Consider the following 27,877-nt stretch of genomic DNA (forward strand, 5'->3'; position numbering starts at 1 on the left):
AGGTCCGGGTTCGCTTCCCAGGTCAGGCAACAAAACATCACATTTTTAAAATGACAAAATTAATGTAGGCGGAAATTGCAACGAATAATTTCTCTAAAAGAGAAAAATAAATAAATAAAAATAAAAAAATTAAAAAAATAAATAAGAATGAAAAAATAAATAAAAAATAAAAAGAAAAAAAATAATTTTTTTTTTAATTTCTAGAACTATCGCGGAAATGATCTTCTAGAAGTGTCGCTGGAGTGACTTCCAAGACGACACGCCGACGTGGTTCATTTCTTCACAACGGAGGTCGCTTCAGGGTGACTTCTGCGACTATCGCCGCGACTGTTTTCATCGCCCTGGGCGACACGCCTAAGTCACTTCCGCGATAGTTTTTGCTTGCAGGGTATAAGCACGTTATGTTTCCAATACTAATGCAAACAACGCAATGTGCGTTGGTATGGGTTGCCTGATGCTGATATACAATATAAAAAGTACCGTCGATTACGCGGTTTTACCACCCCCAATAGTCAACTACGACTAAAAGTCGATGTTGCGTGGTAATACCCGAACCAACGGGGCAACTAATAGCGGAACAGATATGCGTATCGCAATGTTCCCTAGCAGAATCACGGCTAATTACAGTAGCTCCCCTGACGATAGTATAGTCAGCTCGTCGATTTTGCCAGGAACAATTTGGCAACCGCGTGTTTCGCTGATTCTCGTTACGTTGGAGAGGCCAAGCGGCTTTGTGAGCCGGAAAATCGTACACAGCATCCCTTGAAGATCAATCCCTTCAGCCAATTGCCGCCCCCTCATTTGCCAGAAAGAGAGGACTTAGAACCATCATTCCCAGGGCGACCAAACGCAATATTCCATCTGGTCGAATACCGAAATTGAGGTCCAACGTCCCAACAGAACAGCGAGATACATATTTTACGACTGGCATCCTCAGATGATTCCTGCATGCCAACTTTGTGAAGGCCATTGATACCGTTGAGAATCAGCACCACAGAGAAAAAAATCTAGCGGCGCGAAAGTAAAAAAATCAAAGTATAACAGACACTCTGCTGACTAAAAATTTGTTTTTACTTTTGTTGTTGTTGTAAATATTCACTCAGTTATTCACTGTCAAGTGCAAGAAATTTTGATGCATCAGGTTTTAGAAAATTGTTGCTAAAAACCTGATTTCATATTTGTTAAATTGTTAAATAAATTCGTAATGAAACTAAACAATGTTTATTTTTTATTGATACGGGAGGGTGTAAGTGAAATTTAAAAAAAAAATGTTGGTGCCTGAAGTTACATAGTTATATAGCAATAAATTTTTAAAAATTATTATTTTCTTATGTTTTTAGTGCAATATACTTTTGTTGAATGGAGCGTAACTACAAAGGTCCTCTAAGGTCCAGTCCAAATTTAGTTTTACTAATTTATTTGGACTACCTAGATTCCGAATGAACCCAATTTAGCTGCAAATCTTGCTGATAAATGGTCTTGAAAAATACCCTAAATCCTCAAAATAGCCAAAATCTGTCAGTACAGTTATATGGGGGCTATATCAAAATGTAGACCTATGGTCACAATTTTTGGTGGAGAAAATGTATAACCAACGAGAATCTCCTATGCCAAAATTCAGCTTATTTGGTCTGAAAATGTAGATAAAATCCTAACAATACCGAATATTGGGATGTACCGTTATATGGGGACAATATCAAAACGTAGGCCTATGTCCACAATTTTTGGTGGAGAATGTTTGTGTTCACTGGGAACCTCAAATACCAAATGAACCTAATTTGGCCGGAAAATGTAGCTTTAAACCCCCAAAATACTGAAAATCGGGAGGTAACTAAAAAGGGCCCTATACCCAAACGTGAACCTATGTCCAGCGAATATCTCCGCTTCTGGTTGGAGTATTCCAAAAGGAATACCCGTCAATGGATGAAGAAAAGATCTCGTTTATATTGATGCAAGGTATGTTGGCGTAAGTGAGCAAACCGAGATACTACAAAATTCAGTAATATACCCAATTTTTGTAATCACGCTAGAAGTTGGAATTTTGATCGGATAGTGACGAAATTTTCGGGGGTAGATGGGGGCCCCACATAGGGAGAAGCCTATTGATTTTGGTAATAGTCTGATAATTTTTAGGGTCGGAATGGGGAAAAACTCATTTGGAGACAAATTCAAAGTTTTATTCTTTGTGAATATATCGGCTCCTAGTAGGGGTATTCCAACGGCAAGGCCTGTCAATGAAAGAAGAAAATATTACCTTTACATTGGTGTAAAGCAGGTTGGCGAAGGTGGTCAAACAAGGGAGATACCACAATAGTCGGTAATGCGTCCAATTCTTCCATTTTTTGCAATCAAGCTACAGGTCGTAATTTTGATCGGATGGTCACAAAATTTTGGTTGCTTATGGGGGTCCCAGAGAGAAAGAGGCATATTATTTTTGGTGGTAGTCGGATTATATTCCCTAAAAGAAATGTTTACCAGTGAAAAGCTTATGCACAGGGGTAGTGGTGTAGGGTATCACATGGTCGGCCCGTCCCGACTATAGCCTTTGCTCACTTGTTTTAAATAGATTCTTCAATCTATTTTGGGTAAAATAGCCATATTTGTCAAAACAATTTTTTTCTATTTTTAATGTATCTATATCCACCGTTTTAGTGGAAAGATTCGAAAGGACTCGAAAAAAGAGGGGTTCAAATGTTTTCTAAGAAAATTCAAGCATCAAGTTTTGGCCTTTAGACTCCAATTACTAGGATGCTGTATGGAGCACACTCATGAGATAGACATTAAACGGTCTAAAATCACGAGTTCTATAATCCTATTATGAGTTTTGAATATTACCTCGTGGCGCGTCCGGATTATTAAAAAATTTAAAAAGCCCTGAAATTCCGGCTTCAAATCATCAGTACAATTTCAGGTGGATGGAGTGGATATATCGGATCATCGTCAGTACAATTTTAGGTGGATGCAGTGGATATATCGAATAATCATACCTAGTATCATGTTGCCCATGGTGTATTCTTTGAGTCTTTTTTTGGGCATAGGTCTACAAAATGTAAGGTTGAGCCAGAAATCGGAAGGGAACATAAAAAACTTGTTGGTTGCAACCCATTTTTACAAATTTTTCTACCTTGATGCTAACACAGCACGGTACCGTGCCGATTTTTTGTGTTTAGCGGGTGCTTTGTCACAGTTTCGGACCAAAGTACACAAGTTTTAGTTCCGATAATTGGTAATACAGGGCAATGTTTTTATGCCCTCAGCATTTATGCTAACGAGGGTATATTGTAAAAACCAAAATTCCTTTGCAATTCCATTTGAAAAAAATTAAATTTTTTTTCGAGCACATCTAAAATTTTCGGTACAGAGTTTAAGGAAAAAATTCTGGTTTCAAATCTGTTCGCGTTCACAAAATTGGCCGATACGCGCAAAAGTTGTAGCGGTTTTTTTTTCATATAAAGAAAAAATATTCAAAAATGTCTTATTTGTTGTTATGAGAAAATTTTTGTATAAATCATTAACAGCATTCCATATCTATTCGTAGGGTTTAAAAATTCACTAAATCAACAAATAATAAATAAATATTGAAGTAAATCCAAATTATCCTGTCCCAGAGTGCGTACAAACCCCCAGAAAATAAATTAAAAAATATCTGCGGAATCTAGACAATACGTAGAAAAATATGAAACCAAATGTATAGAGATTGGATACATAAATTGCATATTATAGCAACAACAAAAGAGAAAAACATATTGTTAGACAATATTGTTGCAAATATATTTTTTTGTTTGATTCGAAAAATTAGAAACAAATATTTGGGAGTTCTCCAACTATTTCGCTAAAATCCCATACGATAATTAATGTACTCTACTAAAACTTCATCAAGAAATGTGGTTTACCATCGCAAAAGCTTAGTTGCTTACTGTGATAACATATAAGGATAGGAAATTAAGAGTGATATTGAAATTACAATCATTCAAAAAATATGAAAATTAAAATGCCTGTAATTCGCAAATTAGTTAAAATCAGTTGAATCGCATCAGTTTTTGGATTAAGCATCAATCTCTTTCAATATTTATGCATATTTCGATGTTTCACTCAGCGGCCAAAGTGTGCCGCCAGTTGCATCACACAATGCCAAAAACCTTAAAGTGGGTAAAAGTCAGCGTACGTAAAAATACTTTAAATAACATTTCCAATCGTTTCGTATCCTATTTTCCATAGGAACAATACAAACGAACAAAACGAAAAGCGAAAAGTACTCAACTCCACAAGAGCAGATAGAAAACGGAATAGTACTAAACACATGTGAATAAATCAAAAATGTTTGGTGGTTGATAAAATTCACTGTGGTATGCTGATTGGTGGTTGATAAAATTCACTGTGGTATGCTGATGCTATCTTATAGGGTTGTTAAGCAATCACATGTGTGTGTGTGTGTCTGAGTGTGTCATTGACAATACGCACGGCAAAAGTTTCCCAAAAATACTTCTTTTTTCGGTGATGAATGAAACAACTCGGCAAAGCATATCCGAAGTACATTTCAGCAATCGTACAGTTTCCATCTTTTTACATTGAAAAGTTTGTGGTTTTGTTTTGGTTGTGAGAATGAAACGATTCAGAGAAGCTGAAAAGTTTGTTGCTTTGTGTGATTGGTACGGGAATTGTTTTGTTTGTTTCCGTTCATTGGTAAAAGTCGCGCAATGTGCATACGATTTTGATGCGCTTCCGGTTTCATTAGCGCCCATCAAAAATACGTCAATATACACCTGTTTCAAATAGATTCTTTAAGAACCGTGGATGTGCCTCCACATTCAATTTTGCGTAAAAACAAAAACATATTAATCGCGTATCTCTGTAATTTATGACACGCGTTTTCGCAAATATTATAATCGCGTATAAAGTATTCCATTTATGTAAACATTTTTAAAGAAAATCGCGGTTTAGTATGCGGATTTGTCAAAATATATTTTTGCCGATTTTTCTATTTTCAAGGTATCTATATCCGCGGTTTTAGTGGATGGATTCGATCGCGCATGGGCTCATTAGATCCGTCGCGTAAAAAACTAAATTCACGCGGGGTTCAAAGGAAATTGAATGTCAGTTGTAAATTTTACACGCAAAAAATAGTTTTTTTAAGAAAATTCACACATGAAATGTTGGCCTTTATACTCCAATTACTAGGATGCTGTACGGAGCACACTCATGAGATATACATTAAACGACGTTGAATCACGATTTCTATAATCCTATCATGAGTTTGGAACTTATCTTGTTGCGCATCTGGATTATTAAAAAAATTAAAAAAAACCCCGAAATTCCGGCTTCAAAATATCAGCATAAATTGTTGGTGGATGCAGTGGATATATCGAAAAATCATACAATAGTATCATGTTGCCCATGGAGTATTCTGTGATTCTATCTTTGGGCATAGGTCAATAAAATGTAGGGTTAAGCTAGAAATTGGAAGAGAACATAAAAAAACTTGTTGGCTTCAACCCATTTTTACCCATTTTTCTACATTGATGCCAACACAGTTTCCACAAAAATGAATTTTAATTGTGGACATTATGGGACCCCTTCTGAAACACTTCATTTTAAAGAATTTTAATCATACTATATGGAATATGATAACAGTTTGCGAATTCTGAATGGGTAAAACTCGGATTCATCGATTGTAAAATATTTTTGGTTTTTACCATATACACTTTAATACGGGCAAAATGTGCCTCATCGAAATAATGGTTTAGACCCCAAGTATGTTTGGACGAAATCCGTTTCAGACAATTTGGGGTTTATTTAGCCATGTCTGTCCGTCTGTTTGTCTGTCTGGCTGGCTGGAGCTTACGATAGCTCTCGAACGGATCAACCGATTCAGTCCAAAATGTGGCTTTCGTAATATTTTGTCCAAACTTAGTTTTAGTTCGAAGATGGGTTATATCGGTGCACTCCTTCCGGTACCTCCCCCACAAATGTTCGGAAAATTTGTGCGTACGATAACTCTTGAAGGGAGTGACCGATTTGGTCCATGCTTTACACACCCTAATATATCTACCAGGTATAGATCAGGTTCAAAAATGGTCTATATTTGTCCACTCCTTCATGTACCTCCCTCACAAAATTTCGAATAAGTTCACTTAAAGACCTGCTATCGAATCTCTTTGATTTTTATTGAAGGAACTAGCATTCGCTGCCTCAATTACGACGGTAAAGGTTTTTAAAAGGAGCAAATCCATACTTCTTGAGAAAACCACACCATATGTAGCACGATAACTCTCAAACTGATCAACCGATTTGGTCCAAAATTTGCCTTCGTCCCACAACGTCCTGTACTTCCCCATATTTAAAACATGTCACTAAAATGGTATGTACGATATCTCTTGAACGGGGTACCTCCCCCACAAAAGTTCAACATTTGTGTCGAAGTGCAGTTTAGGTTCTGTTCGAAGATCCTTTGGAAATGTATAGCAATGCCTTTTTGTTGTGGTCCTGTTTACAGTGATATTATGTTTTCTTGGACAAGTCCATACTTCCTGGCACACTGGTCCAAAAGTTATACGATGACCCATTGAAATGGCTGAAATGACTAAATACATTCGATCTGCCCGTAGATGAAAGTTTCAATTCATATAGGCTGACGATTTATCTCTGTCGACAAAGCCGACAGATACTTTTTTACATGTTCATAAACAAAAGGAAACTATTCAATTTTGCTTCAATACCTAACTTAAGCTGGGTACACATTGTCAGTTTTGAATCATGCTCATGCTAGTGTGGCCGTTCATTTTTGTCATTCATCATGCAACCACAAAATATTTTGAGGTTGTTAGAGGGTTGGACAGTTATCGATTATTGCGAAAAATCGACATTCAAAACTGACAATGTGTACTGTCATTTAATCCATTTTTTTATATTTTTTTTTTGTGAAAATTCTCTTATTATCTAATGTTGACCTCCTGAATCCGAAAATCACAATGAAACAACAATACAGCATTGTAATCCGTTTACCCGTTATTATTTTATGTTTATTTTGTTTGCGTAAATCAAAGAGTTTTATTGATAAAATAAAAAAATAATATAGTTTATGAACAAATGATTGAGTTCAAAGATTTTTCAAATTAAACAAAGAGGGAAAACGAATTTTACGTCTTCAATCAATTTTATTGGCTATAATGTGATATTTTTCGAAACATGGACAAAATTATAAGGCCACATCGCATTTTTGACACTTTGTACGTGAACGACGTATGCAATTTTAGTTTTGACATATTTTTGTTAAAATCGTTTTTGTATAAATAAGAAATGACCTTCCTTGCTGCAATCCCTGAAGCTTGGGCCTGGAAAATAGGCTTCGAGGCATGACTTCGAGTGCAAAAACGTCAACGATTTCTTCCTCTTTACAATCCTCGTCATTCAAAGAGTCTAAAAAATCTTGTATATCATATAGTGTCATACTTAAAATAAACCAAATAAAATCCTTATAATAGTACGTTTATATATATATATATATATACAGTTGCGTTCAAAATAATAGGAGCGCCCATACAAAAAAAGAAAATTCTCAAAAAATATGGTCAAACTTACCCATTTTGGTTTATTTTGAATTTGTTTAACATTGTTGACATCCCAACAGTTAATTCATCAGCAGAAATGTGGCAATCTGTGTTAAATTATTTACTATTTACACCAACATTATAAATCGTGTTTAAAGTTTTTGTTCAAAAAAATAGGAGTGTGGGATAAAAATGGCGATAAAAATAGCTTTAGTTGAGTTTAGGATCAAAATTGTCAATAGTTTAGTTAACAGTAGTAAATCCAATAGATTTTATGAGATTTGATTGCTGTTTGAAAACAAAAGTCCTTTGGAGGTAGCCAAGAAACAGGCGATTGTCCTTGCAGAAATTGTTTCCATAAATTGAGCACTTATTGGGCAACTCAATGGATTTTGTAGACAAAAGCTTTAACGATTAGATTTGTTTGATGCTGTGGATGTTATCTCTAACAATATATAATGATTGGTATCCCATAAATTTGTGTATTTTGATCCTAGAGCCAAGTTTAAGGACAGTTTACATTAGCCCTTAAGGCAAGGATCGTCCAAAAAATCGTATCTATAAGGAATTTATTCCCCTAACCAAATAATATTTAAAAGTCCTTAGGATGCCAACCTTGTATATGCAATCAGTTTCGCTTCTATTCAAAAAATGTTTAAAACGTGAACGGTTGAAATGTAATTTGGACCATTTAGTGATAGGCAGGCTGGGATTGCACTAAGGTTGGTATACGCCGTAATATATTTTTCAATATAAACTTACGTTTTTCACTCAAAAATACTTCATTTAGGTTATTTTCATTAGAAAACTGTTTATTATACGATGTAAAACCTAATAAAAATAATCTTAGGCCAACTTCAAAAGTTTGTCTTTAAAGTTTCCTTCTCAACAAAGCGTTTTGAAAAATGTCTCCTATGTGCCAATCATCCAATTATTCAAAAATGAACCATATAATGAATTCTGCGTGCAGTTAAGATTCTAAGGACCTCAAAACATCACTTGATTGAGAAATTAATGCCTTATAGATACGCTTTTTTTAACCGATTCTTACGTAAAGAGGTAACGGAAACCGGCTTTAACTTGGCTCAAGGATCAAAATACACAAATTTCTGGGATACCTATCATTATATATTGTTCGAGATAACAGTCAGAGCATAAAAACACTAATCACTAAAGTTCTGTCTACAAAATCCATTGAGTTACCCAATAAGTGCTCAATTTATGGAAAAAATCGATGCAAGGACAATCACCTGTTTTTAGGCTACCTCCCAAAGAACTTTTGTTTTCCAACAGCCATCAAATCTCATAAAATCTATTGGATTCACTACTGTCAACTAAAATATAGACACTTTTGATAATAAACTCAACTAAAAATATTTTTATTGTCCTTTTTCTTCCGCACTCCTATTTTTTTGAACAACAAATTTGAAGGCGATTTATAATGTTGGTGTAAACAGTAAATAATTTAAAACAGATTACCACATTTCTGCTGATGAATTAACTGTTGGGATGTCAACAATGTTAAACAAATTCAAAATAAACCAAAATGGGTAAGTTTAACCATGTTTATTCGACCATTCCCTTGGTGTGAATGAGCACTCCTATTATTTTGAACACAGCTGTATATATAATCCTTTTTATATTATTGTTTTGACGGTTTTATAGTGCGTCCCTGCGGAACACATTTTTTTTAAAAACTAATGGCCTGTTTCACTACGACGATTCGAATACAAATTCGTTCGAACTACTAACAAACTTCTGTTTTTTGAAAAATATTTGAATCATTTTTGTTTTCAATCAAACAAATATTTTCTACAACGACAGGAGTTTAGTAGTAATTCGAACAAATTTAAATTCGAATCGTATTAGAGAAACACTTGCCACTTGCGAGAACTCATTTTTTCACTTTTTTGTTCAATTCTTTTTTATACACTTTTAACTTCCTTCTAGAACTGCACCTGTAACTCGGATGCCCGAAACGCAAGAGAGAGCAAAAATTAGCTGCATGTGTTTACTGTTAGAAAACAATTTCAACAATATCAAAATATTATGTTTGTAGTGTTTTTTCGCTGAATCGCAAAACACTAAAAGTGGTTCCACATGGAACCACCGCAGTGATTACTTGTTTTTCATTATGTAAGTAAAGTAAAGGTTTAAAATATTTTAATGTAAAAATTATACATATAACGAAAAACAAGCATTTAGCCCACCCCTAGTTTAGATCCTGGCTACGCCCTTGACGTGAAATCGGGCGAACATATATATGGGAGCTATATCCAAATCTGAACCGACTTCGATATAATTTGGCTCATTTATTTCTATACTGAATTCAGTCATACATTCCAAATTTCATCGAAATCGGACATATGTATATAACGTGTGTGGTACAGGAAATACGTGAAATCGGCCGAAAATATATATGGGAGCTATATCCAAATCCGGACCGATTTCAATATAATTTTGCACACTTATTTGTAGACAAAATTCAGTCACACATTCAAAGTTTCATCAAAATTGGACGTATATAGCGTGTTTGGTGCAGCAAATACGTGAAATCGGGCGAAAATATATATGGGAGCTATATCCAAATCTGAACCGATTTTCACCAAAAGCAATAGCGTTCTTCCTATGGCTAAAAAAGTTGTAGTCCCCAATTTTCAGCTGAATCGGACAAAAAATATGACCTGTATGTTGCAAAAATACATGGACAGACGGACGGACAGACAGACAGACGGACGGACACGCATAAATCGACTCAGAAAGTGATTATATGTATATCCCCAAAAGGAACTGTGGGTCTATTTCGTTTCCTTTTGTATTTTACATACAAATGCACAAAGACATAATACCCCTTACCACTGTGTCCCAGCGAAAAGTTTGCCTCCAAAGAGGCAGTTAAATGATATGTACAAGTGATTTGGAAGTGCATCAAATTATGCATTTTCACTCATGATTTTTACAAGGGAGTGACCCCGGAAAGAGGCACTCCATTGCACCGCATTTTAACTGACCCTTTGGCATTGCATTTTAACTGAACCTTTGGCACTGCATTTTAACTGACCCTTTGGCATTGCATTTTAACTGACCCTTTGGGGTAGAATAGGAGGCAGTCCATAGCACGTGTTTTGAATAACAAAATAAAATGCATTTATTATTTGTGTAAAACAAAAATATTAATAACTTTATTAAATTAACATAAATTATGAAAATTCTCTATTGAATTCAATAGCAAACATGTGTGTTCCTTCGCTCTTTATTTAATCCAAGCTTAAGTGCTTTTGCTTCTTCTGCTAAATGGGTTTGATATTGTCTTCCCATCACCAGTTAAGATTTCGACATGTACTCCAACAGCACCCCATTGGGAAATTTTCTTCTCGTGAGTTACCGGAAAAATGTTCACAAATTAAATATTATTTAGTTTGTATTAACAAATGTTTGGAAATGTAAACGCGATTATCTCTTTTATTCCGCTGCCTGTAGAGATGTATAAACTGATTTATGTACATGTAGGGATCTCTAACAACTGCTAATAAAATGTAGTGAACGGAGTGCCTTTTTCACGACTCCGTTTGCACTGCATCCGGATGCTGTTAAATTGTGAGGAATTGGAGTGCCTTTTTCACGACTCCGTTGAACTGCCTCCGGATGTTGTTAAAATGTGACGAATGGATGTGATTCTTTGGATTGCATCCAAATGCGGTTAAAATGTGAGGAATGGAGTGCCCTTTTCACGACACCGTTTGAACTGCATAAAAACATGCCGTGAAAGAACTAGTCTACATTGCACTACTTCCAATTTATTTTGCTGGGGTGGTGTAGGGTATAATAACAGTTCGTGGTGCACATGTGCACTGCACATTTAAGTTCTTAAGCAACCCTTAATATTCGTGTGAGTGGCACAGTGTGTAGTGCAAGCATGGTCACATTTGGCACGGCGGTGCCGATGATTTTCGGCAATTTACACGCACATGACCCAAATCCACAGAAAGAGCGTACAAAAGAGAACAAATGTTTTGATTTGTTATTGTTTTATAGATGGCGTGAATACAAACGTTCTAACACACTGTTATAAGTTGCCAATATTTTGAATACATTCACATTTTCTCCCTTCTCTTTTTGGTCATGTCTGGTGTAGTGCCTTCGGCCAGAAATCAGAGGGTTCGTGGGTTCAATTCGGGCAGACAGCGAAATTAAATAAAGTAAAATAAAAGTAAGAAGTGCGATGAAATTAAAAACAAATTCTCTACATAAACTGTTCTAAAAATAGAATTTTTTCACCTTACTTTTCAACTTCTAGTGGCCACAGAATAACTAGTTATTCTAGTGGTCATAAAATAACTAGAAACTGACTGCGACATGCCCTTGTAAAAATAATGGGGAAGAAAGGGAGTTTTTGTGAGTATTTACGGCTGCCAAAAATCCCTTACAAAACTCATGATTTTGGGAGGACTTTTTTGCTGGGTATCTATCCAAAGGAATGACTCTCTAAATAAAATCTACTTCCAAAATAGAATATGAAGGTCCATGTCTTTATTTACTCCCTCCGCAACACTTTTGAGGTTTAATCTAAATCACTTTTTTGAATTTCATACCTATATTACAGACCCATAATTCCCCCAAAAGACATACTTTTTGGGGAAAAGGATTTTGGTTGTGTAACTGATATTCGATCTGTCCATATATTATTACAAAATTTTTAATAAGGTTCTATTGGAATAAATAACTAACATTGTTAATATTTTTGTTAACAGTTTAATTCTTACACATGTTTATTAATAAAATAAAAGAAAAAATAGTAAAATTTTACTAAAAATATTCTTAAAATTTGCAAAAACAAAGAATATCTCATTGCTTGTACTGTCAACTAAAGAATTGCAAAATGCACAACTTTTCAGTCTTACACTGTATTGTTAGAAAAGTTGGTTCTAGTATTTCGTATGCCCACCTCGGGCATCAATAACAGCTCTTAAATGTCTCAGAATTGAATAAATAAATAAATAAATACATAAATAAGTAAATAAATAAATAAATAAATAAATAAATAAATAAATAAATAAATAAATAAATAAATAAATAAATAAATAAATAAATAAATAAATAAATAAATAAGTAAGTAAATAAATAAACAAATAAATAAATAAATTAATTAAAATATGTCATATTTCAATGGTATTTTTCACTTAGAAGTGTCTGTACACGCGATAAGAGATAATCAAAAAAATGAAAAAGGCATTGTTTGTGTAATTCAACAACGATCCTCTTTTATCTTCCTTGTCACTTCCAAAAGCTGGCAGGGCTGTTACTCCCAGTGAGATCTGAAGCATTGCACAAGCAGGTGAGATCTCTTGGTGTGTTCGAAAATAAGTCCGGCAAAGTATGTACAGGCCAATCTATGTTAAGCAGACGTCGACATCGTCATAGTTTAGTTTACTACAGCGATTACGTTGGTGATATCACAATGTAAAAAGCAAGGTATTTAAGATTGGACAAAAATGTAAGAGTTCGGAGGGGGCGGAAATCAGTTTTTTTAGTACATATGTATATCGTTATTATGTATGTGTTGATATATCATATATGTTTTCAATGCTTTTGGTCCAATATCACATGATGATAGAGGAATACTTACACACAGAAGCAAAAATGCCCAGCAATAAAACGGCATACCTACAAATAAAGAGACAAAATATTGATTTAAAATATTTCACTGCTCGCTATTAAATAATGAAATCAAAGGAAATTACCCACAGAGTCTAAAAAAGTAAATATTTATTTGTGTAGTGACGTTAACTCCCCGTATTTCATACATTTTGGAATTTCTACTTGTCAGGTTTTCCGTCTATCTGCCTGTCTCTCTGACTTTTCAAATATGTCCAACTAAAAGCTTGCAATGGAAACAAATCAAATCAAATCTGGCAACAATTCGATGAATGAATGAATACGCATTTTTTTCTGCAACGTTTTGGCAAAGTAGTGACGTTATTTGCCGGCGGAAGCTGAATATTTTAGAAAGTATTTTGACTTTTGATCAGGAGACTTGACTAGAGAAATAAATGTGTTTTTTCTTTACATAATTTTGATTTACTCAGGCACGCATTTGCAGCCACACACACACTCACACTTTATTTTCATTCATTTTAACAAATGAAGTTATATTAAAATTTACAACTCCTGAGTCATTGTTTCTTTCCACACAACTTGATTTCCGTATGAATTGACAAAAAGTGTTTTTTAATAGGCCGCCGCTAGCCACTATGATCACAGGCTGGCTGTGAGCCAGTCAGTGTTACCCGCGAGTGTGTGTGCGGGCTCTCTCTGGAACAATTGAACAAATCATAAATGTTATCCGTTGTTTTTATTTTATTTTCGAAAATTTATGACTCTATAAAATGAAGTTTTTTGTTTTTCATTGGTAATGCTGGTCAAAATCCACTTAAACTGGGTTCAGTGCTAAGACGATGGACGCACGTTGTCGCACTGAATAGGCCGACAGACCGACCAATGACTATGGCGTTTGTTGATGATAAACGAGTGCACAATAAAATGTTGGAAAATGAAAATGCAATTCAAATTTTCAAATTATGAAAAGACATTTTTCTAATAGAAATGATGACGTTAAATGTGTGGATAGTGTAATTGGTTGGTCATGCCACTAACTGAGGAGGATATGAATGACATTATGGAATACAGTATTTGGAAGTCACACCATATTGGGGCGTGACGCAATCAAATCTTAATGATACATTTGATTACGAAGACAGAAAAAAAAATTAAAATTGTTAATCAATAGTTGTCACAGAATTGAAAAAAATCGGAATTATGATGCATAGGGAAATATGTACATTGTGTAATTGAAAACACCCTGCGAATGCCCCTGGATAGGGTTGTGTGCTTTGTCAAGCTTTAATAGGTTTTTGGCAAATTTTGATAATGGGATTTATGGAGCCACCGTGGTACAGTGGTAAGCACGTCAGCCTTGCAATCAAAAGTTCTGCCGTTCAATACCTGTTCGCAACATCGAAATTTTCGGCGGTGGCAAATTCTTTCAGTGTAATGCAGGCTTAAAGTTCTTAAGTATTTCAGTCATAAAAACCTTCTCTACATGTGGCGTATTAAGACACGTTGTTTGGACTCGGCGATAAAAAGTAGGTCCCAGAGTAATCGGTAGTAAGTTCCACAGTTATTTTTATCCCTAACTTATCGAGTGAGAGTAGGAAAGTCATTCAACGTTGAATGATTCCAGGACAGATTCCTTTAGATCTCCTCCATTTAAGTCACCTAAGCCATCTTCGTTGAGCCTTCTCAATAAAGATCACGAAGTTATAGTTAGACCCACCTCGATCTAGTTCATCTGCTATATCGTTTTCTATTCCATTCCCCGGAAACCAGCAAAGCTCAACGATATTACGTATATCAGATATCAAGTCCATTAACCAATTATGCAGTTTTCCTGATAGCAAGGATCTCTGCTTAAAGACTCTACAGCTTTCATTAAACTTAAATGATCAGTAGATTTTCGCAATAGACGCCCACTCTAATGCCTTCCTTCATCTTTGATCCATCTGTGTATATTGCCAGACTGTCCAGAGGAGTTAGCTTCGGCACAAAAGTCCCTGCTTGGAAAATTACGGAGAGTGAGCCAAACCTAAAGGAGGTGGCCATATAATCGCTTATGCAATTCCTGTCGATTGCTTCAAGCTAACCTTCTTATGTCCAAAATGTGAAATCCACACGATCCTGACTGTCGGATCCGCACTCGTAGTCTGAAACTGGACTAGCATCTCCTGATGTTGGAGATCTAGCATAACGTTCAAAGCGGCTTGATGAGTACTTTAGACAGCCCTTTGCACACTTGATAGTTTAATAGTAGTCACTTATTCGCAAGTGCTTGTCACCAGACAAGTCCACCATAGGTCAATCCAACGGCGGCGGGTTCTCTTTTACCGGATTGACCTGGAACCACAACACACATGTTTATATTTGAATCGTTTTTCTGTGTTGGGAGCGGAATGCGTACCACCGGGACGGAGAAAAACCATGACCAATACATATGTGCTTGGTTTCTCACATCCGTATCTTCACCCAAACCCAATCTTCGGTGAGATGCAATAGATGTCTGGAGCAGCAATAACAGCAACACCAGTAGCATTTAATACCAGCCGTTGTTGTTCCAATCCCAGAAAATGCATCCTTTTTGCAATTTAATTGCAATGGACTCCGAGGTAAGATCGAGGAAGTAGTGTACTTCATAATTCGGAAGAATATCACGGTCGCTGTGGTGCAGGAAATCAACTACTGCAGCTTACAGCGTTGTGATGGTTACAACGTACAGAGGAAGGCTCGCACCAGAATTAGCTTTGCTATTGCACCAGTCTTTTCAATACAGACCTATCTCGCTTCAACCTGGCTCTAATGACCCGTACATGGAATGTACGTGGGTAGCAGTCAGGTGTGGAACTGCCGAGGTAGAGTTGCTGAACGTATACATCACGCCGATAAATAGATGTACTCCTGGTTATAGGCCCTACATTAGCTTATGGGAGGTCATAACAGCCTGGTCCTGGGGACCGGTTGTGGCATTCGGTCCTCGGAAACGACCACAGTGACCGATATCATCATCTCTGAACGCCGGACATTCCTCAATTATGGCAAAGCTAATTGGCCGAGTTTCCGAGTGTTCACTAATCACCGCTTCAGAGATTTGCTCAACATTACTGATGTTCGAGTAGAAGAACTGAACCTCGTGCCAATCACTGTGACCCCAGAGTCAGCTCTCTGACTCTGGGGTCACATTGATTGGCACGAGGAAGCTCATCACGATCAACAAGTGATTAAATCATCTGAAGAGTTGCAACATTGGAGCCTGAACAATTGAATTGTGGGCACCGATAAAGTTATTCTCAAACCGTGGAAAGAAGGACGATTGAACTTAAGTCACGTTTGGCTACGTTACGCTAACTGATTCGAAGAGGTGCGCAAGTTATTTTAATCAACAATTTGTAGAGCACCTGGGGAGTGACAGGGCGAAGAAAAGACAACTAAGTCGCATTAGATCTATTTCTACCGAGGAGGAACCACCACAATTTACAATGGATGTTGTTGTAGAATGTCATCAGGAACGCTAAATCATCCAAAGCGTTGAGTCCTGATGGAATCTCCATGGTAAAACTGAAACAGCCGGATGACTCGACTCCCGGGAATGTCTCACCAAAGTTCTCAACCTGTTGCTAGCCATCCACATCGTTCCCAATGTCTGGAAAATGGACAGATTGAAGCCAGGCAATGATGCCAGTAAAGACGAATCGTACAGGCCGATTCCGCTTTTGTCGCCCGTAGCAAAGACCCTTGAGGCCTTAGCCCTTCCCAGCGTCAGAAACAGCTATCGAGTTGCCGATCATCAGCATGGATTCCGTAAGCAGCACAGCACGACAACAGCGCTGCATGCCATCTCCACACATTTGTTTAGGACTTAAACAGAGAAAGCCGTGTGATAGAACAGTGATGGTGGCGCTTGAGTTACCAAAAGTCTTTGATATTGTCAAGCACTCCACGCTGTTTGAAAACATTGAACAGAGCTCCGGCCATTGAAATCGTAACGTATGCGTACGATTTTACGATCTTAGCGTCAGGTACCTTCCCTGATGACATTTGCGAAAGGCTGATCTCCTATTTGACCGATCTTACCACCCTTTTCCACGCGAATAATATGCAAATATCCGCCACTAAATCTACTTCCACTCTGTTCACCACATGGACGGCACAGGTGAGAAGAGAGTTGAATGTCATAGTCAATGGTAGCAGAATTCCGACCACAAACTACCCCAAAATTCAAGGGGTCACATTCGACAGCATATTCATGTCGTCCGCGCATGCCACAGCTATCTACGACAAGCTGGAATGTAAAAACAAGTTCTTCAAGTCCCTAGGTGTCATCGCTTGGGGTGCAGATAAAGAAACCTTGTTGATAGCATATAACGCGATAATATAAGTGCAAAGCGCTGGAAAAATATTCAAGAATGCCGCCCTGAGAACTGCAACAGGGTACCTCCTAATGTTTTCAGTGGACCATCCACATGAGGAGACAATGATTCTTCCAGTACAGGAACACAATGGCATGCTTTCATCGCAGTACTTGCTCGGGTGTTATAGCACCCAGGCATGTCAGGAGGGATCTTCATGATCTAGAAAGAGAGGTCCAGCGATACAAGAGAGAACCCCTAGATCAATGGATGCAGTCGCATAAACAACAATCCCCCATCTATCGCTGGTGAGGGGCGTCAGCTGCCATGACAAACCAGAGTAGTTTTGACTCAACTACGCTCCGTCTCGAGCGTGTAAATTCGTGTAGGGAAAGGATTAATGACATCGTGCAAAACATCTAGCATGTGGTACAACTGCGCTGCCAAACCTACTCCTAACCCCAGTAGATCTGTGGTTACATCCCATCGAAGCAATCACATTCGTATAACTGGAGATAGACCTAAAGCCAGATTAAGCTGAAGAATTAACGTCCAAACATGTAATAAAAACACTATTACAATAGCAACAACCATAGGTTAAGACGAGTTCGAATTTAATTATTTATCAGAAATGAAAATAAAAGAAACGAATACCTTGCTTCTCGGTAATCCTTTTCCATGTCAAACGATGGTCCAGGATTCTACCGAGGTATTTAGCTTCCGGAAAAAGTTCCACTGTCCCAAAATGGTGGTTGGAATTCGTGAATTTGCATTTTCTAGTGAATAGTACTTGTTTCATCTTCTCCGAGTGGACTGCAAGACGATTGTCATAGGCCTTGCCTGACAGTTGTAGCAGAGCACCTTGCATAAGTTCAGACAACGTTGGCAAAATTTGCCACTTATCAGCATAAGCTTAGTTTTCACCTAATCGAAACACACAGAGTCCACACGACCTTTGTCAAACATCTGTTGACAGCTTTCCTCACGGAACTCTCTCCTTCTTCTTATCAAGGAAATTACTCTTTTGCTGGGAGAGTTATGGATATATTCAAGCTTTACATTATTGAAGGTCCCCTCTTTATCGAGAAATGCCGACAAACCAAAGTTTGAATATTCTACATTTTTGGTACTCTAAACTTTTAAAACTGGCCCAATGCTTCGCCTTCTCGATTTCACTCTTGTACTTATTGAATTTAACCTCATAGGCATCCCAATCATTACTGAATTTCGTTTTACGGGCTTGATTATAAGATTTCCCAGCTGTTTTAATAAGAGATTCTAACTGTTTATTCCACCAAACCTGTTAAGATTTCCTCCCCGGATAGATGATTGGACTGGAGCCCTCAAAATCATTCCTTGGTATCAACAATTTTCCTTGCTAACCTAAACCAAGTTTATTGTATCCGTTCTACATTTTTAAATATTTTCGATATTCAAAATACTGTGCCCACATTTCTCTCCCCAGCAAAACATTTTGCTAAACAAGGCAAAATTAAACTAAAATTAAAACACAATGCGAACACATTCATTTCGTTTCGTTTGCCAGCAGACGCTTAATAATGTTGTCAGGTTCATGATGATGTCCTCGCGTCGCACAGTGTTGCCGCTTCCATACAAAAGTGGACAAAAATAGAAGGAGTTGACCTAGGTTGATGAATTTTTGCACAAGTACTTGAAAGGGCATAGGAATGAAAAATTTCAACTTTGGTCCATATCGGTTCAGATTTGGATATAGCCCCCATATATATCTTTCTCCGATTTTGCTATAACTCGGTCAATTTTGATCGAATAGCCTTCAAATTTTATATGTAATATTTTCTTAGGCCCCTGAGTAGCTCTACCGATGTTCACAAAAATCGGTTCAGATTTGGATATAGCCCTCGTATATATCTTTTCCCGATTTTGCTATAACTTGGTAAATTTTGATCGAATAGCCAAATCTGAACCGAAAATCGGAGAACCTATTCAGGGGCCTAAGAAAATATCACATATTAAATTTGAAGGCTATTCGATCAAAATTGACCGAGTTATAGCAAAATCGGGGAAAGATATATATGGGGGCTATATCCAAATCTGAACCGATTTTAGTGAAAATCGGTAGAGCTCCTAAGGGGCCTAAGAAAATATTACATGTTAAATTTGAAGGCTATTCATAAAAAATTGAGCGAATTATAGCAAAATAGGGGAAAGATATATATAGGGGCTATATCCAAATCTGAACCGACCACAAGTCGGCGGCACGATGCATAGAGAAAATAAAGAGAGTTTCCATAATGTTTACAAATCTGTTTTAAAATTAAATGAAAATCCACTAAAACCCAAAATGAATTTAGACATGCTTGTTTCGAATGGAGTTGCCAACACGCAATTCGTTACATACATACGAATGTACATTGTATGTGCATTGAAGAAGTCAGGGGTCTACGTTGGATAACAACTTTATTGGCCTTTTGATGAAAACAGCAGTAATGAACTAGTGCCTCCGAAAGACAATATTGACTTGAACAATTGTCATGTCTTATATACTCTTCACCATAAGATGGATGAAGTGTATGTAAAATCTTTCAATCAAAACTGACTGAGACCATATAAGGAATATACCTACATCAACCTGTTCAAAAACAAATTACACTGTGAACACAAATTTTGGGCCAGAGATAATTCCTTTTGGGTATGAAAGCCCTTGGTGAGTATATTAAGAATCAAGAAGGACAGATCGGCCGTGAGTCAAACTTCTGCGTTATGGCGTGATGAAGTTTTTGCTAGAGAACCTGTAAGCATCTTTGTTTACTTATTTTTGAGATGATATGTCTTCAGCCAAATCGAATGAGGATTATTTTCGTAGAGCACTTCGACCTTCTAACTCGCTTCCTTCAATGGCCTTTTCGTCCTTTATTTTAAGAGCCGCTATAAAATTACCACAAAATGTCGTTTTTCAGCTTCGAAATGTTCTGCAAAAATGTCGGCTCTCATTGACAACTAATCGATTTGTGCACAAAACGACCACGAAAAAGCGACAAAATCGATTAGTTGTCAAAGAGAGAGATGGCTTACAGGGTCTCTAGAAAAAACTTCATCACGCCATAACGCGGAAGTTCGACTCACGGCGGATCTGTCCTTCGGGGTTTCTAATATACTCACAATGGCCTTTCTTCCACAAGAGGAATTTTCCGTGCCCCAGACTTTCACCTCCATTTTGTTGCACAGTGTTATTGAAATGCTTTGGCATACGATCCAAAACCTCTACGAGTAAGTATGAAATTTTATGGGTATCGAACAATGTTACCCCCTAAGCTATTTTTATTTTCTATAGTAATCTGTATGGTGCCAAAGGGGAATTTTCACGAAATCGGTTACAACACTATCTAATTCCAACCAGATTGTGTACAGCTTTCAATCAATCAATTGAAGCTCTATATATTCTTCACTCTTTTCTATATTTCTCTTCTACTTACAGGATGAACACAATGGATCTTTGGTTTGCGGTTACTATGATAATTTGCGTTCAGAGTCAGTCTCGTATTAATAAGAATAAGCCTAAATCTTCACAACCCACATAATGGTGACAAAATTGGCAGCGTTCTTCAATTTAATAAGACATTTCTCAATTTATTCAAGTTCCAGGTCAGATATCTTATATCATAAATATGATCTAACTGATCTTTATCGTAATGCCCCAAAGAATAAATAAATATAATTGCTGCCGCTCTTCTTGAAGACGGACACACAACAGTGACCATCCACCATGGGTTTATCATTGCTGGATTAATTTGCAGAATACCTTTCCTAGAAAAAACCTGTGTATTTGCTAAGCAAATATACTGCAACCTGGACTGGGTGCGTCCATAAAGAATCATGAAACAGGTGAGTGGGGTTGGCTGGGCAACTAAACAAATGCAGCGTCTCGTGTGGGCCCAATATGAATTGAGGCGGATGTATTGTCGATCATTACACTCAATATATTTGGGGTAGTTAGTGGTCGAAATCAGCGCACCATTGACCAATATTCTTAGGGGAAGCCTCATTTCAGCCGACCAGGTGGTGAGCACAGTGAATGGCAGAGGATTTAGAGGTGGATATTTTAATATTTCTCAGATCGAAGAACTGCTCTAAGTCAACTATGTAGACCTATCACATTTAAATGTAGAGGTTAAACAGTTCCGGATATATCAACCCGCCTTGAGGAACTCCCCGTTTCATGCTATTGGACTTGTTATTTCGGAATTCTATAAACGACTTACGTCACACATATAGTTGAAGGGAAGTCTTCCCAATATCCTCAAACAGCTGGCATAGTTTACGGTATCACAGCTTTCGATAGATACAGCCACCGTAACTGATCGGTCGCCAGGCCTGCTCTGGTTCAGTCCTCGACTGATATATGTGAATATGGAATCCATGCTGATGTTGGGCAACTGGGAATCTTTGCTACTGGCGACAAGGGGGAGATCGGCCTGTTTGATTCACCTCTTCTAGCATCCTCGCCTGGCTTCAGTACCGGGACCACCCTGCTAACTTTCCAGACTTCTAGTATGATAGATTGAGGATACTTGTAAAATACTCAACCCCGGGTTTATCCAGTTTTTTATGCATGGCAATGCAGAGATATCGTGTTGAATGATTTCGAGTTTCGGATGACGTCTACAACATCGCCCATCGTAAATTGTGTTGGTAACTGGGAGGGCTCTTCTTATAGGCCTTGCACACTCCTCTTCGCCCGATTTCTCTCCTTGTACTTTATAAACTGTCGGTTAAAATGTCTCGCCGAATGTAACAGCCGTTCTGTCTTTCCCGGATTCGAGGGTGATTTAGGCGTTGCCCACAATTTAATTTTAATCGTTACCAAAGTTGCATTGATTCAGGTGGTCTAGTCACCTTTTCCGCTTATGTTCGCCTACCAGCCTGTTGACTTCAAGAGTAAATTATTCAACCCTTGGGTCTTCAGGGTTCATACGACGAAGCTCATCACGCTCATTTGCTAGTCCCGTAGCCTATGTTGGGAAATTTGGTATAATTTCGGGTATTCAACCAGCTGGTATGTAGCGAGCGGCTGCAGCTGTGATCATGTCCCGGAAAATTCTATCAGCTACCCAAGGATCTCAGGGAATGGATAGCTTTTTGAAACGGCGATTTGCTAAATTCTCCGGAATCCTTGCCAATCATGTTTTCCATGGTTTGGAAAAGTACGGTGGTCAGAAGTTATGAAGACGGGTGGTCTGTTTACCGAGACGATGAGCGGAAGATGGTCTGAGCCATGGGGAATGGCGGGTTGCCAGGACACGTCATTTATCCGACAAGGTGTCACAATAGTCATATCTGGCGAGGTGTGACAATCTCAACTTACCCTCGTAGGAACGTCGTCATTCACCGTTAATTTGCTCGGCCAGCGCTGTACCCCTTTGGTCATTGCCCAAAATGGAATGCTCATGGTGAGCATTGAAGTCCCCAGAACCAGATGGTTATTGCCTTCCAATAGCATACTAATGTCAGGCATTTGACGTAGGACACAGTTATTCATCGACGGTAAGTACACATTCAGTAACTCTACATCGGCAGTCCAACACTTTACTGCTACCATGTAGGTCTGTACTGGATGACAAATCCTCCTCCTCCGCTTCATGTACGATCCTTCCGCAAAACATTGTAACCATCGGAACGTTGCAAGCTACAGGCTTTGTTTCCTAGACCGCGGCAACCATGATTTTCCTCCGACTCTTAAAGTCTACAATTTCTCTGGTTTGTTGAGGGGACCGTTGTAGTTGAATTGCAGGAATGATGCATTTCTGAAGTTTCCCATTCCCTACATCCATTACATCTCACCCAAGTTGACATATGCTGGATGCGGATATGGCAAACGGAACAGATCTATGGCCCGGGGTTTTTCTATATCACGATACATATCAAAAACAAACGGAGCAGGCATTTCGGGATATATTGCCGCTTCCATGGTGAATAAAGGTTCAGAACACAACTTATAATTCTTGAAGTGGCGGTCTCGTGAGATTACGAGACGTATTATTGAGAGTTTGCAGCGTTACGCGGGAGAGGCGGAAGATTATGATGCCTTTGTCACTTTATGGACTTTCCCATCATTTTGGTAAGGTGGCTAAGGCCTATCTTCGACAAGAAAAAGTCTCCGATTAATTTTTGTTGTCTACACTATTTCCATTTGTATTTCCATACTAATCGGCGCTGGTCACATAAAACAAGGGAATTAGGGAGAGTGTACCAAGAGTGCTACTCTGGTAGAGCAGTCTAATCACCACATTTGAAAGTTCCCCTATGTGAAAATGAGAGTGAGATCTAATCTGTCCCTCATTTATCAATTTACTACCAAAGAGTAAAACATAAAGGCTTTGAGGTCCTGCTGTAACGAGAAAATCTAGTATATAAGAAAGATGTCATCTCATCAACCCCAGAAAATTGTACAGAATGTGTACCATCTAACCAGAAAGATGTTAAATGAAGAATAATAAGGCAACGTGGGACAATAAGCTACTAGCACGCCTCATTAAGACTCGAGGCAAACCGCTGATAAGGTACATATGTCCATCGTCTTCAAGAGGACACATAGCTGATGATTTGGAGCTAAACATTCTATGCTCGTTCACAGAAATGAAAAAAGTTTGTTTAACATGCATCCTAGAGAAGGCTCAAGAGAAGTAGGTATAGTATAATAACCATTTCTTCGACGACTACAAGGCTGTTTTCAACAGCCCTACGCAATTAAGGTGTTCCAAGTCAAGTATTACATTGGTATGACCAAAAGAACCAACGAGATTACATTGACGTAATGTGTCGAATATTACAAACGGCAAGAGACATATTTGAAAAAGTCGAGAATATCTGCTAAAGTGGGTGTGGCAGATGTGCAGCCAAAGTTGATGGAAATTAGAAACTACAACTTTGAAATTAGTGAGCGATTCGTTTTTGTACATTTTAAGGTGTTGGACAAAAGAGAATGGCAAAATTCACTGGACCAGAGAGAGAGTATTTGTTTTCAAGTTAATGATTTTATCGGTAAAATTAGAACAATTTCTTTATTTCGTAATTTCTCTTTTACAATCCAATCTGTAGTTACTTTAATTTTTTATTATTTTCACATATCCGGATATTTTATAATATAATTGGCTGCTGTTATTACTGGAGTTTTTTAGCAGCACCACAATCATTAATCTAAATATAAATCATGACTAACATACAAAACTCACAAGTATAAACATTAAGCTTCATCATAATGATTAAATTGACTTTGGTGGGGTTGTGATCTCTGCACTGTAATTTAGCTCCTAAAATAAGCACAGTTTGAATTTTATTAGCTCAGTCAAATGTTAATAATGATTTGATGACTAGGCCAAGTAAAGTAAATGTGTTTTTCCCAGCTCAGGATATGTGTTTTGATGATTTTAATGCAAAAGAGGAAAAGAGAAGGTGAGCAGTGGCCAATAAACTTCATAAATAAATTTCTTAACAAATCTTCGCCACCAATTAGCTCTCATATGGGGCACAAATGATTTCCTTCCACTTCAACATTTTGTGAGTGCACAGATTTTGAAAGGCCTCATCATGTAGACGCTTGCCTGTAAGACTGGCTAAAGAGATGCCGGGATAGATGGATGAATGGCTAGATAAATGGTGATGGTGGATTATTGGCAGTGTTAAAGCGCGCATTCGCCTAAACTTGAGATAACTTTCGCAAATCAAACACACATTCAAAGTCATAAAACAACAACAAAAGTGTTTAACAACATAAATTGAATTATTAAATAATTATGAACGTGTGTAGTTTCTCAGGTACACCTAATTCACAAAGTTGTGAAATGTGACGTGTGTGTGAGAGTGTTTAAATGGGATTTTATACCGAGTCGGGTGATAAAATGCAAATAATATGAACATGTGTAAACTCCCAGTCTTGAAGAAAATAAAAAGTTACTCATTAATATTTTTCAAAGAAAACTAACTTATTTTTCCCATCACAAAATAATGAGAAAAAAGTCCAGAAAGCAACCGAATGTTGTGATTTCGAGTCTCAGGATGGGCTACTGTATTAGCTCAACTATAGATACGTTTCAATTAACAACTCAGCTATTGAAACATATAAATTCGGTCGAACTACACTATTATTAATATTCTAGACTGAAATAAAATTATTTTCTTTCTGTAAATGATATACTCGTAATTTGTTGTGGGGAAGTTTTCTGGCAATTGGGAATCCTATAGCAAATTTGGGGCGAAAATGCGAATAAGAACCTGAAACCGATCGGTACCGTTATATAGGGGACTACACAGTTTTAGGTGGATAAGGTTTTTTTTACCACAAGGAATACCGTCCTTAACATGGCAAAGTTCAAGACGTATTTATATCAGTATTAGCCACCCTCACAAGTAAAGACTAAACTGTGTGCTTGTATTATAATAAACCACAACAAATGCCTCAATAGAACGAAGGCACACGCTGTTGCCTACAGTGTACGTGTGCGTCTCATAAGCATAGGAAAGTATGCACGGATGTGTGTCGTTGCCCATTGCTGCTTATATTGATTCCTCTTTCATCTCAAGTGAACACTAACCTCACTGTGGTGTCACCTGTGGAGTTGTCTCTAACACCCGTTAAAGGTAGTGAGCTAATACGTGCCGCCCGTTCACTTATAAGACTCATAAAAAACGGAGGTTGAGCGTTGGGCTAGTAACTCAGCCCGTCAAAAGATAGTATATTATCAATAGACAGCGGGATCCTATGCAAATGCATATATGGTTAGGATGGTCGTAGAGCAAATCTGATTAGACAGAAACTAGTTTTATCACAAAATAACACGAATTAGGCCCAGAAATTTTTGCATATTTTGCATATCGTGCATATTTTGACATATTTTTACATATTTGCATAAAATTGAGCATATGCAAAACCATATGCAAAAATATATGCAATGATTTGTGGTCTAAAAATCCCACCGAAATGACTGAAATGTGGTATTAAGTCTTCGTTAGGGGTATGAAACTTTACACCAAAAATTGGTCCGCATGGGTCCCAGGGACGTACGCAGGATTTCATTTCGTGAAATTAAAAAATGTTGTGTAGCCTTACATGAAACTATTTTAAAGGGTTTTTAGTTGATTTTATATGAAATATTGACACAAAGTATATAATTTCAATAGAGAGCGTTTACAATATTATAGATATAAGTTTGAAATTTGGAGTAAAATGAAGCATATCATAATACGTTCAGTATAGACCCAAACAAAAGTTCCGCCTGGTATTTTGAAGTTTTTAACCAAATTCTCCAACAGAATTTACGCAATAACTAAAAAATCTTTCAAGTGGATATTACACATGTAGGGTTACGTTTTGGTGTATCCCAGACTTTATTTGGCATTTTCGATTCTATTTCAAAGATTTACAGTATTTCTTATTCTTCAAAGTACATATCCATATATCACACATTAACTTCAGTCCCATTAAAAAAGTTTCGTGTTTCTTTTGCCTTTATAAGTTATCAATTGGACACATTTTTACCGCGAGGACTGATGCTGATAAGAAGATCTATCTAAAAAAAACCTATTATTGTTATTTGTATACCATTAATTAATTGAAATAAATAACTCCAAAAAAAGAATAACTCGAATCCTACAGTGTACGAGTGCAGATTAGACTTGTACCGAACATTTCCAATCAAACATTGTCAGCAATTGTAAAAACACACAAAACATTACTATTTTACCAGAAGTTATAGGAGTCCATGCAAGCCAACTAAAAAATTCAGAAAATTACAGTTATGCTCTGTTCTAGTACTGCAAGATTCTACTCATTTTCAGTAGTAAAAATGTGTACATTCTTGCAGGTTTTGGAACCGGCATTTAGGACAGAAAACATTTTTATCAGGAGTCGAGCGATACCAGCCTCAGCATATTCAACTCAACGGATCCAACATCTAACTGAAAGCACTTTCCGTTCCGATAACATATCTACATATTGTTTGCACTCCATGCAAACAGCCGCAAAATTCATACTTGTATACCAAAGACCTCCACCAAGTAACCCATGGTACGACAGGAGTGTCGTGCTGCTACTGAAGAGATGAATACGGCATATAGGGCTACTCTAAAAGGCGTAGCGCACAAGTACATAGGTATCGGGAGTAAAGGAGAGAGGAGAAACGTTTTTCCGCAGGAAAAAGAGAGAAATGGAAAAGCGGGAGTGTGAAAAAATCGAGATGTACAGGAACCAGAATGAAGTCCGAAAGTTATACCAAAGAGTGAAACATTAAACTGATGGCTTTGGTACAGGCACATCCTCCTATAGACACGAGAAAGGTATCCTGGTTACAGGTGGTTACTGCATTTTTCCAAGCCGTTGATATTCAATACTGGTGAAGA

At 37.4% G+C, this 27,877-nt stretch overlaps 1 protein-coding gene across 8 annotated transcripts in view; it reads right to left on the bottom strand.

Moving 5' to 3' along the window:
* Nucleotides 1-27,877, bottom strand: part of klar (klarsicht) — a 648,847-nt gene that overhangs the window by 459,593 nt on the left and 161,377 nt on the right. For 3 of the 8 annotated variants that reach the window (XM_073982967.1, XM_073982966.1, XM_073982972.1), the window contains one exon: nt 13,174-13,211. The exons of the other annotated variants lie outside the window; for them this stretch is intronic. The gene's annotated coding sequence lies outside the window, so the exon portion shown is untranslated. The remainder of the gene's footprint in view (nt 1-13,173; nt 13,212-27,877) is intronic. 8 annotated transcript variants of the gene reach the window in all.

The sequence above is a fragment of the Musca autumnalis genome, unplaced genomic scaffold, assembly GCF_047663935.1.
Source record: "Musca autumnalis isolate F117 unplaced genomic scaffold, ASM4766393v1 scaffold_4, whole genome shotgun sequence".
NCBI classification, from domain to species: Eukaryota; Metazoa; Arthropoda; class Insecta; order Diptera; family Muscidae; genus Musca; species Musca autumnalis.